At 42.7% G+C, this 12,599-nt stretch overlaps 1 protein-coding gene across 1 annotated transcript in view; it reads left to right on the top strand.

Moving 5' to 3' along the window:
* Window positions 1-12,599, top strand: part of pkn1b (protein kinase N1b) — a 57,824-nt gene that overhangs the window by 910 nt on the left and 44,315 nt on the right. The gene's annotated exons all lie outside the window — the stretch shown is intronic.

The following is a 12,599-nucleotide window of genomic DNA, read 5'->3' as shown; positions in this document are numbered from 1 at the left end:
AAACTCAGATTTTTTACATCAGAACAACTCTGAAACGAGTTAGCATGTTAGCTAAATACTTCATTTAAACCCACAACATAAATACTTCCAACGTTTAGATGTAGTATTTGTCATTTGGAATATGCAGCTTTTACATCATTTATGGAGATTGGACTGAATATTTAAATTTAATTTAAAATATTTAGTTATAAATACTTAGTTTGGATTACATCGTTTATGATTTTTTTTTACATAAATAACTACCTTGAACAGTTACAACATTTAGGCTTGTTTATTTGTATAAGTTTAGATTTGATTATTACTATTTTGCATCGTATATATCTATATATATATATTTGTATATATATATATATATATATATATATATATATATATATATATATATATATATATATATATATATATGTATATATATATATGTATATATATATATACATATATATATATACATGTATATATATATATATATACATATATATATATATATATACATATATATATATATATATATATATATACATATATATATATATATATATATATATATATATATATATGTACATATATATATATATATATATATATATATATATATATATATATATGTACATATACTGTGTATATATTAGGGGTTGCATGACTTAATTTTTTTAAAGTCGACAGTCAAGTAATGAAAATCCAGTCGACTTCGACTAGTCGTTGATGGCGTCATACACCTGAAGCGGCAGGGGGGGGGGGGGTAGGTTTGCTGGAGTTTTTGACAACTGAAATTGCACCCACATTTTCACTAAACATTGAAATAATTATTTCATTTTCTGTTCCTCACTTCTGATTACCTTCAGTGGTGTCTGTTTGTTGCAACCACCAGGTACAGAAACCAACTTGTTTTTATTTGACAATTTTTCTGTCCTGCCTGTTTATTAAGATAAGATAAGATAACCTTTATTAGTTCCACAAGTGGGAAATTTGTTTCGTTTACAGCCAAAGTAAAAGTAAAAAGTAAAAGTTATGCAGCAGAGGGAGAAAACACTAAAATACAATAAGTTCGATTGTAATGAGATAAAATAAACTCAATACAATATATAATTTGTACCTTAAGAATGGAGTAAAAAATAACCATACAAAATACAGCTTAGAAATACAGAGTACACTTCATCCAACAGATTTGTTGTAGAGTCTGACAGCAGTGGGGAGGAAAGACCTCCGGAATCTCTCTGTCCCACACCTTGGGTGCCGCAGTCTCCCACTAAAGGATTTGCTCATAGCTGTCAAAGTCACCTGCATGGGATGGGACTAGGGTTGTCACGATACTAAAATTTCAAACTCGATTCGATACTTGAAAAAAATCGATGCTCGATTTCGATACTATTTAAAAACACCAATTTATTGAACACGTTTATTCAAAAAATAACATTCCTCTATTTATATTACAAAAATTAAATGTTAAGAATTAAGTGTATAAAGTGCTTAAACCTTTCAAGTATCAGCATTTTTTAAAACATGCATACAAAAACTGGTGAAAGTTAACACTTTAAATCATGAATTGTCTCACTATATATACGCTATTTGCAGAGTGAAGTTTTGCTGCTTAAACTCTGTTTAAGGTGCATTTTTGTCAGAAGATGTAATGCCATATGTTTTGTTCTGTACTTTTGAACAACTCTGTTGGTCAATAAAGGGAGAAAACGAATTTCTCCACCGTAGGACAAAGGTACATCTACCGGTAATCTTAATAAAAACAGATTGGCGCACGGCAGTGACGTCATTAAAAACGCTGGTTAATTAGACGTAGCTAGTCTGTTTACGCCTAGAAATCCCAGACCCACTCCAAACGAACAGGGAAATCACGTTAATGATTCCTAACAAAACCTTTCGACATGAAGATGTTTTGGTGCAGATAATGTCTTATTTCGAGGCTGCACCATGGGTGCCCGTCCGCACCCGTTATATGGATATACGCTGACGGCGATTCGCCGATGGATCTAAATACCCCGGGGAATCCAAGTAGCACCAAAGTTGTCAGCGTGAGTAAACAAACGTACTGCATGCTAGAAATTAAGTCCGGGTTGCAATAAACAGGAGTTTCCTTTAAGCATATAAGCGTGAATATACAACTACGTGTCGGACTTGGTATGCTAATTAAGTTGGGCTGTGAAGCGCCTCCCAAATTCGCTGTTTATGTTTTTGTTTATTTATTTGGCAGACAAAACTTGGATCGGAGACAACTCTCGTGGGAAATTGCTATGTAGCCATGCGGCGTCTTCTTCTGTTTGTCTGGGAGGCGGAGACTGCTTTACGGCATCTGGCTGTCGTGCGTGTCGGTGTACTTGAAGAAGGCTGTGTATAATAGTCCATAATATCGATACCACAGGGATGGAATATCTCATTTAGATACCACTTTTAGTATCGATTTATATCTAGGTATCGATTTTTTTGACAACACTAGATGGGAGATATTATCCAACAGGGATGACAGTTTAGCTATCATTCTCCTGTCACCCACCACCTCCACAGGGTCCAGGAGGCATCCTAGAACAGAACTGGCCCTGCGGATCAGTCTGTTCAGCCTCTTCCTATCCCCCGCAGAGATGCTGCTGCCTTAGCAGACCACACCATAAAAGATGGCCGAGGCCACCACAGAGTCATAAAAGGTCTTCAGGAGAGGGCCCACAACTCCAAATGACCTCAGTCTCCGTAGTAGGTAAAGCCTACTCTGCCCTTTTCTGTACAGGGCATCTGAATTATGAGTCCAGTCCAGTTTATTGTTCAGATGGACCCCAAGATACCTGTAACTGTCCACAGTAGGGCTGCAACAAACGATTATTTGGATAATCGATTAATCGGATGGGGTCTCGACACGATTAATCGATTAATCGGATTACATAGGGACATTTTTAAAAACTGCCAGGGAAACGTTATTTTTCTCCTTCCTTCACTTTATTAAACACAACATTATTAGAAAACAGTTCAATAGCAGAAAAACAACATGCCATCACCTAAATTGTCTTATAAGGCGTATAGACAGAGACCCTAAGCTACATCTATCTGTGACCTAAAATGCTTGGTCCAAATTAAACAGCTTAAAGAGCAAGTCAACCCCTACCAGAGTCTAACTCCACTCCCGCTTCATGTTTGAAAAATGCAACACATGCTGTTGCCTGGCAGACCGAGAGGGCGGAGCCGCTAACAAATACACACACACTCAGGCTCACGACAGCATTGTGACATCATAATGTACCAGTTTACATCATAGCATACTTCTTAGCCAATAGCGGTGGCAGATTTAAATTAAAATACAGTGCAGAGTTTTTACCTGACAACGGCACAACACTGCCAGTTTTAGGCAGAATATTTAAATTTTAACTAAGATGCACTGAAGTACCAAATTATTGACGACACGTGTCTGCAGCACGATTAGACACTCGTTTATTTAGTTTATCAGCAAAAAAAGTTTATTTGGGGGTGACTTGCTCTTTAAGGGCAATTCTCATCTGTTTTGTTTGATCTCATCTGTAGACATTTATTATAATTGGGGATGTCAAACAACTAATTTTTAAATGTAATTAAACATAGGCTGTGAATTAATCAAAATTAATCACTATTTCCAAAAATGACTGAAAAATACCAAATAAAACAAAAGTAAATGAATGCCATCCTCCTTGTGATGATGCCCTGGGCAACTGCCATAAAGTCACATCAAGAGATGCTGCTGATCATTCCAATGATCCCAAATAGACTCACATTAGGCCACATGAAAGCAACTGAACCCAAAAATATATTAACCAGTATATAACTGCACTCACACACAACACGCCTGCAGCAGCAGTTAGGACTCCTCCCTCCCTTTTAAAAGCGTTTTTGCTTCTGAGGACATTGCGGTTGTAAAACCACATGTTAGTAGTCTGGCCCCGGTGTGATCAACCAGTTTCTGCGGGAATGTGACGGCGGAACCGGTTCGCAGCGGCGCGAGTCCCCCCCCCCCCGACTATCAAATAGCGTCACGCTTACAATTTTATAGACTTTTTTTACGAGCTTAGGGCATGTCTAGCCTGTGTAATAATCTGGGGCTTGGGTGAATCACTTTTGAAAAGTTTTTAACTTACCCGGACACCGAGCTCTCTCCTTCCTCGCTGATGATTCTGACATGCTTACGTTTAAGACGCTGCATCATCACCGTAGTATCCCCGTGCCATGCTAAGTCTGACCTACAAACGTTGCATGTCTTCGCCTGATTTAACTGAAAATGCTCCCAAACTTTAGAAGTTTTAACTTTTTTGGGGTCTCGCTGCTTCTGCCATGTTCCTCTTACAAACACCTGCCGGCTCTCCACCGATCTGCGCGCAACGGCGGGCGGGAGGGGAGGGGGCTTTTGGAAGAGTTGTGCAACACAACGAATCGATGACGCAATTCGTTGCCAACGCTTTTAGTAATCGATTTTCATCGAATTCATCGATTCGTTGTTGCAGCCCTAGTCCACAGTCTCAATGTCCATGCCCTGTATGCTCAATGGTTGAAGCAAGGAATGCTTATGCCTACAAAAGTCTACCACCAGCTCCTTAGTTTTGCTGGCATTAATCTGTAGATAGTTCAACTGGCACCAGTCCACAAAATCCTGAGTCAGTCTTCTGTACTCCTTGTCATCCCCATCCTTAATGAGACCTACAATCGCTGAGTCATCAGAGAACTTCTGCAAGAAGCACTGAGTAGAGTTATAGGAGAAGTCCGCAGTATAGATGGTAAAAAGGAACGGAGCCAGAACCGTTCCCTGGGGGGCCCCCGTGCTGCAGACGACACTGTCCGACACACAGCCCTGAGTCCTCACATACTGTGATCGGTCAGAAAGGTAGTCCAGAATCCAGGTAGCGAAGTGATGATCCACTCCAGCGTTCACCAGTTTGTCCTTCAGAACCGAGGGAAGAATGGTATTGAAGGCACTGGAGAAGTAAAAAAACATGATCCTCACAGTACTCCCAACAGTCTCCAGGTGAGCGAGCGAGCGATGCAGGAGGTAGATGACCGCATCATCAGCACCAATGCCAGTTTGATAGGCAAACTGAAGCGGGTCCAGTGAAGAGCCCAGTAGGTGCCGAACCAGAACCAACCGCTCCAGAGTCTTCATCAGTTGGGATGTTAGAGCCACCGGCCTGTAGCTGTTAAAATCCTTGGGGCGTGAAGTCTTTGGCGCCGGAACTACACAAGATGTTTTCCAGAGTTTTGGGACTCTTCCCAGCCTCAGGCTCAGGTTGAAAAGGTGCCCGATTACCTCACACAGTTGGTCCGCGCAGGACCTGACCACCCATGCGCTGATACCATCTGGACCCGCTGCCTTCCTGCCATTTATCCTCCTCATTTCCCCCCTCACCTGTGTGGTAGAGAGGGACCAGCCGGGGCCTTGCGTAAAGTGTGTACTAGATACTGTTAGTGAAGGTGAGGAGGGGTGAGAGGTCAGAGGCGAAACAGTGGTAGAGAGGGTGGGAGAGTCAGCAGCCGACGTTGAGGTCTGCCTCGTAGCCGAGTCAAATCTATTAAAGAATTGATTCAGTTCATTAGCCCACCTCACATCCCTCACAGGCAGAGAGTTCTGATGTTTATGACCTGAGATGGTTCTAAGGCCTCTCCAGACTTCACCAACATTGCTTTGCTGAAGCTGGTTCTCCATCCTCTGCCTGTAGGTGTCCTTCCCACTCCTTATCAGTCTCCTCAGTTCTCTCTGCACTCTTTTCAACTCCTCTTTGTCTCTGAGTTTGAAGGCCCGCTTCTTCTGCTTGAGGGCTTCTTTTATTTCAGGAGTAATCCAGGGTTTGTTATTAGAGAAACACCGTACATTCCTGATAGGGATAATGCTATCCACACAAAAATTAATATAGTCAGTAATGCATTCAGTGAGGCTGTCGATGTCATCTCCATGATCTTCACAGAACACCCCCCACACAGTTGTCTCAAAACAGTCCTTAAGGACCTCCTCACTCTCCTCCGAACATCTCTGTATTATACGGGTGGCTGGTGGCTCCCTTCGCACCAAAGGCTCATACACAGGAGCAAGATACACCAGATTGTGATCAGATCTGCCCAGAGGAGGGAAAGGTGATGAACTATATGCCTTTTCAGCATTGGCATACAGTAGGTCCAGTGTTTTATTTTCCCTGATCGGGCAGGTCACATACTGGGTGAAGGTAGGCATCGAAGAGTCCAGTGAGGCATGATTAAAGTCCCCAGATATTATAAAGAAGGCTCTCGGGGATTGCGTTTGCAGTCTGCTAACCACAGAGTGAAGAGAGTCACAGGCTGCCTCGGCATTAGCTGGGGGGGGGGGGGGGGGGGGGGGGACATACATTGTTATCGCGATAACATGCGAGAATTCCCGGGGCAGATAGTATGGACGCATGCTAACTGCTAGCACCTCAATGTCTCTGCTGCAATGTTGTTCTTTCACTGTGATATGCCCAGGGTTACACCAGCTGTCATTCACAAACACCATTAGTCCCCCACCTTTCCTCTTACCGCTTTCACTTGTTCTGTCCGCACGCAGCATCTGAAATCCCTGTAGTGTCACGCACGCATCCGGGATTAGCGGTGTTAACCCCGACTCCGTTAGCATCATAATGCTGTACTGCCGATACTCCCTTTGTGATCGGGTTAGCGATGAGAGCTCATCCATCTTACTGGGCAGAGATCTTACATTTCCGATAATTACAGAAGGAAGAGATGATCGATAACGTCTCCTTCTCGGGCGACGGCGCTCCTTCCCAGCACGACATCCTCGTCTTTTCCTCCTCAGCTCGCCGGGGATATCGAGTCTATCCACTGGCAGTGCCGCTGTTGAACGCAACACTTAACAGGTGATCCTTGCTGTAGACAGGGGATCTCTGCTCCGCTTCCCCAAGCACAGATAAAAAAGTAAAGAAAAACTAAAAAAAACTAAAAAATCAACCAGAGCCGGCTCCAAATGGAAGAGCATGATTGTCGAATCTAATATTAATAAAAAAGATGCGGGAGAGGAGAAAAGGAAAAAAAAAGAAGCTCAGAATGAGCAGATCTGCTGTAACGGGGTTGCCACACCTTGGGGGGTGCCGAGAACAGAAATTATCTTCCTGCATCTCCTCTCAATCCTAAAGAAGAACTGCTACCTGGGTTCATATATATTCACCTTATGAGTTACCTTTGAACTGCAGTTCTAAAAGATCTACCGACCACAAAAACAGCGGAGTGCCGCTGCTCGCTGGCCGACTACAACGGGACCGTTTTTGCTGCGGAGTTCATGCCAGAGCGGAGCGGAGATAGTGGAATCTTGGGGGTGCGTCACCGGAGGCCAAAACAGGTGATGCGCCTCGCTCCGCAGCAGCGAAATGCATCAGGCACAAATAACAGACAGAAAACATTAAAGGAAATGAGCCGACGTGAACGATCGCGTGTTTAATTTGTTTTTGAGGTGGTGACACATGATTTGGCGGTGCTCAGGACGCAGATGTCTGGAGCGCGTCACCGATCAGACACACGATAGCGAAACGATCCTCGCGCGCATATATTTACATATAACTATTTAATTATATCTGGACGTCAACAGTCATGGTAAATGGCCTGTATGTGTACAGCGCCTTCTTAGGGTTCTACAACCCCCCAAGGTGCTTCACAACACCATCATTCAGTCTGGTGCATGCTGGCGGGTATGAGCCACAGCTGCTCTGGGGCACTCTGTCATATAAATATAAATAATATCTTATGTACAGAATTTTTTTTGTTTATTAACATTAGTTTTGTTGCTCTGTTTCATGTTGGATATTTAGAAGGTATTTAAAGGGATATGATGCAACTTTTTCATATTTTTAAATCATTTTCTTGAGCCACTCTGTGCTAAAATGACCTTTTTACAGGGTTCATGAAAAGTCACTCAGACTCCGCCCCCTCTGTAGCCAGAATATCACACTTGCAACTTCAGAGTGGCAGCAGCTGTTTGGCTGACATAACCTGGTGCAGCAGCCTGCTTCCAGCAGGGTTGCTGCATGTCTTAGATCATGAACACATCGGATATGTTTGATTTGACTGTAGGTCCGTAATTCCATACACGTTTTACATTATTTTCTGGTGATGAATAATTAAAAAAACAAAAATGTGAGCAGCCGTTTGAGAGCCGAAAGAGACGGTTCTCTGAAGAGAGCCAGAGTTCCCATCAGCAGCATTCTCCGCTTGGAGCTGGGATCGAACCGGCAACCTTCTGATTACTGGACAACCCGCTCACCTAATTTATTTCTACATATTTATAGATTTTTATTGGACGCTAAATTGGGAGAAAAATATTTGTTTATTTCTCGGTGTATTATTTTACAATCAGACCCCATACGACTCGACCTCAGGTGACGGTTTTCTGACCGGACTTTCAGGTAATAGTATTATTGTACACAGTCAGCTCTCCCGCAGAAGTCAGTCACTACACAGGAACAGGTCTGAGTCCGGCAGCAGGAACCGCCACCGGTTGTCTTCAAATGAGGAAACTTCAGAAGACAAATGCTGAGTCGGCTCTTTTATTGTGCCTCCTCAGCAGACGTGTTCGGGAGATGAAAACATAAAACCAGCACCGCGGGGGGATGTGTTGGGTCTCATTTGACCAGAGGTTTCTCTGCGTCTGACCCTGAGAAGCTGGAGTCGGAGGAGAGTGATGGGGAATGTTGTGGTGCCACGGTCACGGCTCCATAGGTTCGAGTTTCCAGTTACTCCGGTGTCGGTTCAGCTCAGGACACAAAAGGAGAGGGAAGTTTTAAAAATTAAAGGCTGGGAGGAGGTTCGGCTGGGACTTGGCCCACACGTGACTGATGAGTGACAGTAAATAACCACACCCACTCAGGGTTCCTGTTTCTGTGTGACACGTGAGCCTGCGTGTGAAGGTGTTGGAAATAAACCGTCTGGTGCAGTCCGGCGTTTTCCCCGGGGTGCAGCCGGGTCAAGCCTCCGTCCGTTACACAACATTCCCGGGCCAGTTTGAGAGTCTTTGCTGACATTTCAGTGATTCCCTGAAGAAGGAAGGGACTTTCAGGGTTTCCAGGAAAGCTGAGCTGTGTGTGGGCCCAAGGATCATCAGCTGATGTGGGCCGTGGTCGGTCTTCTGTCAGAGGGACGTTGGAGTGAATGTGTCCCACAGCTCAGCTCTGGTAGAAGTAAGCAGAGGTCTGCTTCAGCTGGACAACACCAAGTAGAAAACGAATCTTTTAATGAAGAAACAACGTTGATCATTTTTATTTTAATATACTGGTTTTATTTCATTTCTAAGGTCTGGATGTCGGTGAACATGACTGAATGGTCTGATTGGTGTAAATAATACACATTATTATTAATAACAGCTCTGGATGTGGTTCGGTCTGAGGTCTAAAACTGCCCTGGGCCTCAAGCCCTGCAGATACATTCAGTTTCTATAAACAACAACAAATAAACAACAGCAGCTGGATTCTACTTTGTTCCTTAAGTTGAGTTACATAGTTTAACAAGTTCTGCACGCTCACACGTTCACCAGCAGCTCTGCCAGCTGATTGGTTCTTTAGTAACTAGTGACATCATGCTGGTCTGGTACTGAGCAGCATGGATGCATCAGAGGATTTCTCTGTAGTCGGTGTTCATGATGGATTAGAGACAAGACAGGGTGTATACTCCATCACATATAATATTATAGTACCATGAACATGTAGAGATACTTTCTCACCAGCCTGTAACTCTACTTTTATCTCTAAATGCACCAGACTGATGCTTTTCAATAGAAAATGTCCAAAATGTTCTACTGGGGGGGCCATGCCCCTGGACCCCCCTAGAGTAGTTTAATAGTCATCATCTTTTTCATGTTTGCTCTTTGGTGTTGTTGCACACCTTATACAGTACATATATACGTATGTATATATATATATATAAATTTTAGGGCCGGGACTTTAACGCGTTAATTACGATTAATTAATTAGAAAAAAATAACGCGTTAAAAAATATTAACGCATTTAATCGCAGCTTGCATTTCAAGCACGGCGGAACCTTTGTCATTGCACGACTTCCTCGTAGACCGAATATCACTGACGCACACAACAATGCACAGTTCTAATGGCTACTAAACGGAATAAAAACAGAAAGAAGTTGCCTTGCTTGGACTGATGCAGGAGTTAGGAAACACGTCCGCCTCTTTTCTTAACTTGGAAAAAAAAAAACTTCCAGACAACAACGGAGTCCGTGTCGCGGACATTTTTCAGAGATCGATACTCCTGCGGCTGCCCGGTGGCACTGGAAACTTTACAAAAGTTGCGGTAAGCTATATTTTTAACATTTACGTAACATCTGTGCAGCGCTGAAAGCACCAGACAGAATAATTCTGTGTCCTAACGGTAGTTTATGAAAGTAGTCAGACAAACGAGAGGCACCTGGCTGCCGCTGGGAGAACGCTCCGTGTTCTCACTACTCTGTAAACAATCACAAACAACGTGTCTTAAAGTTGAAAACAGAAGTTTAAGTTAAAACAGAAACACTCTGAAACGTTTCTGATGATTTTCTACACAATTCTGTCGGGGAGTTATACGTTTCTGAGACGAGTCGCTGTCTAAACATCACATTCGCTGCTGCAGGCGTGAATCTGCGGTTCTGCAGCATCCCCTTCTTAACGTGACAGCAGGACTTCCCATGTAAGGAAGGTCCGCTCACCTGTTCGTCAGATCATTATTTCCTCGCCATGATCTTTTATCATCCCATCAACCTCCAGTCATCCAACTGGAACCAGTTAGTGTTCCTGAGCATTCTCAGAATATGCCATGCCTGCTCTGGTGTTAAAAGTTAGTACATTTAAGTCCTAGATCATATTTGTGCCTGTTCTACTGTCATTTTGAAGGATTATTATTTATGTGTTTTTACTACATTATGAGTGGAATTGCTAATAAAAACTCACAATTATACAAACAAGTGAAACTGGAAAAATTAGAATCTGGTGCAAAGTCAAATTTATTTCAGTCATTCAACTAGACAGAGACTATTTAAAGGCTCATGAACCCTTTGCAGGTGTTTTCTATTTGTAATTATAAATTTAGTTGATTTGGGTTTTGTTTCATATCACACAGTGACATTTGAAGAATTAAAATGCATTTTTTATTAAAATCTTTAGTTTACAGTAATAACCATGTCTAATGTTTGATTCTCTGTCTCATAATTTTAATTAAAAGTTTTACTTTGAGAGCACATTTTCCTGAACGATTAAAATGCGATTAATTTAGATTAATTAATTACAAAGCCTCTAATTAATTGGATTAAATTTTTTAATCAAGTCCCATAGTATAAGCCCTGTACATGATCAGCTGCGCTCTGGCTGCATCTCTGGTGTCATCCAACCACAACCAGTCATTTCACAGCATCAGTGTTCCTCCTCTTGTGTCGACAGACCAGAAACGTTTATAGAGCTGAAGAAGAAGACAGGCAGGTATCGTGGCTGATTGGGTTCAAGGGGCTGCCACTGGAATGTGATGATTGCATCTGCTCCATCCTGCCCTCTTCTAGTTATCTTACTCCTGAGGTCCAGTCCCACCTCACCCAGAGGTCATGACCAATGACTATACAGGAAATGTACTGAGTTTTCCCTCCTTTTCTTCCACTTCTCCCCCTAAAACCCCTCAGAAAACTCAACTAACAGTGTGATCAGCAGCCGTGCTCGTCCCTCATCTCCAACTCGTCTGCACTCTCCAGTTCATCGATCTGTAGCCTGTTTATGTTTTGGCCGGCCTCTCTCCATCTGCTGGCTCTGATGAAGCGAGCCCGGCTCAGTGCTGAGGACGCTTCCTCTGAGCTGATTCAGTAACTCGGTGTGCACTTTGAGGAAGCCGTGCTCTCTACGGCCGACCTCTCATGAATTCTTTATGTCTGTTGGTTTCCTGAAGGCTTTACCTGTGAGAGGAGCAGCTGATGCTGAGGCCTTTGAGTAGCTTTCAACTGATCCTCCAAGAGAGTGGAGCCTGACTGGTTAGCTAATGTTCTGTGTGGCACGATGGCAGTGTCCACATTTAGGGCCTGCATGGCTGCATCCTTCGAAGGACCTGGTCAGCGCAGGCCCGGTCCTTGTCGACTGCAAAGACAGCGAGCGGCTACGAAGTTAGCAGGTTATTGAAACAACCGTCAAATATTGTGAGTGTTTTGTGTGCTTTCTTTTATTGTGAAGGGGTTTTAAAGGAAGTTTTGTTTCAGTTTGGAGAAATTAGGAGTTAGGATGATAAATAAAGACCAGTGAGGAGCATTTATCTGCACACTTTCACCACATATATTCTAACTCATCTTCAGGTCACTACAGCAGAATAAATCTAATAAGTAAACTATGAAAAAAGATGTTCAGGGCCACATTAAAAAGTTAGCGTTAGCTGTTTCCCGTCAGATTAAATGTAACTTTCACATGCTGTACTTTACAGACTGGGTCCTGAACACCTCCAGTGCTGTCTTACTGTAGGTGTGAGACAGCAGCAGCATCTCTGATCTCAGTTCATTAACATCCATCCTAACTCTGTTAAACCAATGAGTACGTTCTGTTGCTTTGTCATTACTTTTCAGTGACAGTTTAGAGATTTCCTAATTAAGATTTTCTCATCACCCACACCAATCAGACT

Source organism: Nothobranchius furzeri, chromosome 12 (assembly GCF_043380555.1).
Source record: "Nothobranchius furzeri strain GRZ-AD chromosome 12, NfurGRZ-RIMD1, whole genome shotgun sequence".
In the NCBI taxonomy this organism is placed as follows: Eukaryota; Metazoa; Chordata; class Actinopteri; order Cyprinodontiformes; family Nothobranchiidae; genus Nothobranchius; species Nothobranchius furzeri.
This window is presented reverse-complemented; position numbering and strand designations above follow the sequence as displayed.